Consider the following 3,975-nt stretch of genomic DNA (forward strand, 5'->3'; position numbering starts at 1 on the left):
CAACTGCTATCTCGAAACCAAGTTTCACAAAAAATCAGGGTGAACCCCCCCCCCTTTTGTATCACGTGGTGACCCCCACTGTCGCTTCACTATAGTGGTAGTACCCCTGTAGAGTTTCTACGATACAGGGGGACCGGAGCCGCGCACTCGTGCGCGGCGGGTCATACAACGTATGACAATTGACAACCCCCTTAAGGTGTACAATTTTCATGTTTAAGATAACTTACTGTCTTTTGTGACAGCTAAAATATCATTTGTATAGCCTGATTCATAGCTTAGGTTGTGAAGAATCTTTTGCTGAAAATGTCATGTTGGTACTAATATCTCAAAATTTCAAAAATTTTACTTACTCACTCCTGCGCGCAGTGTTGTGACCTCCCTTCGTCGTAATTAGCTCGTATTCAGATTGAACAATTTTGAAGTCAAATAAATGTTGTTTCTTTTAGATTTGAATAAACAATAAGGATTTAGTCCGAAAGTAATTTGTCTACTAAATAACATTTTGAAATTATGAACAAAATTGGTAAAAATTGGCCATAGTTGTGACCAAAAAACTACGCGCAGAATTAAATATTTCTTCATAAACGCGTGAACATTTTTGAGTTTAACATTGAATATCTTAGCTCGGTTATTTTAATACTTAATTTTAAAGTATCTATCCGATAACTAAACATTTTATTTTTACGACAGTATAATTTTTTTTTGTATATTTGCTAAATTAAAAAAACAGTAGGAATAGAAACGTCGAAGGTCTTGCGCTTATTTCAGTCACAAAATATACCCTAATCATAAACTTCATAAAACCCACTGAAAATGATGTCTACAGGCATATTTAGCCCTTACACCTTCCCAAATCATTTAGCAAGGATTCAGAGCCAGCTTTTAAAATTAGCTTTCGAATAACATTGTTAAGACATAAAACTATAAATAAATGAGTGCGTTTTTCTCTTTCGTCTCAACAGTTTCTCTTTCATTTTAACACTATATATTAGTAAAAGCAATCAGCGATCTTTATTCATCATTAAAGGAGTAAAATAATTGGTCCTCATTAATGTTTAGTGTCTGATTACAGTTTCGGTCCGACCTCCACACCTGAAAAGATATTGGGGGTATTATCAGTTAAGTAAATGGAAAAATCATATTTGCATCATAAAACTATGAAAACATTGAAACTAATGTTTTTGAAGGCTCGCCTATTCGTTTAAGCAATCAAATAGTCAGTGCAAAGAACATGAACAGTTGAAGGCACCGGGAATGTTTCAAATAAATCCTCTGTCTACTATCAGACCACACACTCCACTATGCACTTCAATGTATCGTATAACAATGGCAGTTGAAATGTGTTCCCGCCATTTTAAAATCAAAAATGTGCGCAGCATCTTACGGGTTATGCGCCGTGATCAACGGTCACGGCGCAATGGTTATGCGCCGTGACCATTGATCACGGCGCATACACATTGCGTTTAAATTGTCGTATAAATGTCCAGCTTCTCTGTGAAATTTGGTTGACTCGACTAATTTAAAAATTTAATACTCTTTGTTTCATTCTAGTTTAATTGTATTTCTATTATGGTCGGAAAGAATTATAATGTTTTTTTTTCTTCTACTGGGCCACATTCAGCCTGTCATTCCGCCATATTTTCAACGGCTATGAACACTAACATATGAACACTTATATGAGCCTGGCCCCATGTAAGATGTTTCTTTGTAGTCAGCAGTGTATTACTATTTCGGTTTTATAGTCGCATTTAATTCAGTTAATATTAATGGTTTCTTCACCTCTTCAAAGTTCAATGTAATTGGTTTGGAGGTCATTTGAAATAAGGAGGTAAAATAACTCACATAGCTTCCAGCAAGTTTCACGGATATAGTGATTGAGTTTCTAGTCAACCTAGCCTCTTTGCCTGACTGATTTCTTGTTCGGCAGGGTGACTGCTTAAACGTCAACTTCAACCTCTTCCACTGCATCGAATCGTACTAGTAGAATTTGTACCTGAAATATTACATTTAGTTAAGAGCCCTGGTTATGAAGAGGGGGGTAGTAGTAGAATGGTATGAAGAGAACAGTGGAAGTGGAGGCGTCGAAGAAAGTCTGAGTCTAGGGGGAGAGGTGATTCCAAACGTAGCGGAAAAGCCAATCAAGTTCCTGGGTCGGTGGATTAGAGCAGCTAGGCAGCACACCAACAGTTTTCTGAGGACGTGGCAGGGTGTATGCCATACACTGAGTAACATCTGCTTATTTAGTCAAACATCTAGTGTGGCCTTGCCCATCGGCAGCCTGTCCGATACTTGGAAGCTGGAGAAATGTCGACTCCATCAGTCCTACCAGCAGTTTTTTGATGACATGATAAGGGCGATTCAACCGCAAGTCAGGTCAGGGAGAGTTTGGAGACCAGACAAGGAACTAGATTGTGCTGAGAGGGACTTAGTCTGTGAAGCGGTGAGAGGAATGGTCCAGCCGTACAGCAGAGCAAGGATTGGTTTTGGAGAATGGAAGAAACCGTGGAAGAAGATGAACGCCCGGGAACAACAAGCTGAGGTCCTTCAGAGAGTTAAAAGAAACCTCGAGCATGAAAGGGAAGTTCAATGCGGCTCTCTTGAGATGCAGTCAAGATGGGGACAGTGGAGGGAAGAGGTTATGAAGACGGACATGAGCTGGCACACACTCTTTAAGTATGGTGATTCGCTCACAGGTTTTATGCTCAGTGCGACTTATGGTACTGTGGTCACACCAAATTGATTTTTTTAAATAATCCAAATACAGGCAGCGATTTAGTCAACTTAAGTTTGTCATTTATGTAATTGAACATTAAAAATGTATCCTTCATAGAATTTTGTATTATCTCGAGGGTATAAAATTGTCAATTGAGAAACACGTCATAAATCTAAACAAATAAGTTCATTAAAATAGCTATCAATCAGTAAATGAACGAACCTGTACATCTAGATGATGTAGGTCCACCACTTGTAACTTTTCAGACCGGTTGTTGTACAGCTTCCTGTTCAGCCTGAAAACACATTTCTGTTACCATGACAACGTTACCATTACAAGTTACCCGTGATGGGGAGTGTCATGAGGTTACGTGACTGATAAAGTTAATACACCTCCTCCCCACTAATAGTGCACTAACCTGGAAATGAGGGAGTAGACTCCAAAAAGTGAGGACCAGCGTCAGTAACTTTTAAAAAAGCCCGGGCCTATTTTAGATCCTGAAATTAGTGCCAGGAGTCTGTTTCGTGGATTATATTGTTGGCTTTAAAGGGATTTAAAAAGTGTAAACAGTATAAGGGTATTTATAAAACACATAATTACTGAACACGTGTCGAGATTAACTTAAAACGTGAAAAATCAATAATCAAGTAATCACACGTTTCCTTGCCCCTTCCCTTGTCTGAAAAGTGAAAACTATCCCCTCCCTTTCACCGAACGTGTGTCTAATCACGAGCAATTTAAATCAAACACGTAAAAACAAGTAACACATAAATGCGAGTACAGTGGCAGTCAACTACATGAATGGTAGTCAACTGATAGTGCGGAGAAACACGGCACACACGTTAGGCCAGGAATGTTCCGCGCCATATAAGGAATAATTCACTGGGTGTACAAATAAACAATGTGGTTGGGCCGTGAACTGGTGGTATTTTTTACACAACTTGTTTTAGTGGGCTTGTCAAGTCCTGCTCGATTATAGTAGTATAGAAGTGAGGCGGAACACCATAGTATGAAGACACAGGCACTTTTAGAGTCCATTTTAATATCACTTTTCACGCTCAGTGCTTCAGACTTTAAATTAAAACTGGCACTTTCCATTTTAACTTCGGCTAATTGATCCCTTGCCAATATAAGATAAGTTGTAAATGTAAGTATGAATTGGGGGTCAAATAAGACAGTAGTTTTTATGTTCTTATGTGACTTTTTAATCTATAATTCCGATCCCGGCCAAGAACTCAAAATTGGCCGGGGCCGGGAATAAA

The 3,975-nt window shown here is 38.7% G+C and overlaps 1 long non-coding RNA gene across 1 annotated transcript; it reads right to left on the reverse strand.

Moving 5' to 3' along the window:
• Positions 1-566: 566 nt before the first annotated feature.
• On the reverse strand, positions 567-2,005 carry LOC134823440 (uncharacterized). The gene is made up of 2 exons (XR_010161302.1): positions 1,843-2,005; positions 567-1,092 (listed from the first exon to the last, which is right to left on the reverse strand). It is a non-coding gene; the product is annotated as an uncharacterized LOC134823440 (long non-coding RNA).
• Positions 2,006-3,975: the final 1,970 nt, after the last annotated feature.

This window comes from Bolinopsis microptera, chromosome 11, assembly GCF_026151205.1.
Source record: "Bolinopsis microptera isolate Bmic1 chromosome 11, MBARI_Bmic_1.0, whole genome shotgun sequence".
Classification (NCBI taxonomy): Eukaryota; Metazoa; Ctenophora; class Tentaculata; order Lobata; family Bolinopsidae; genus Bolinopsis; species Bolinopsis microptera.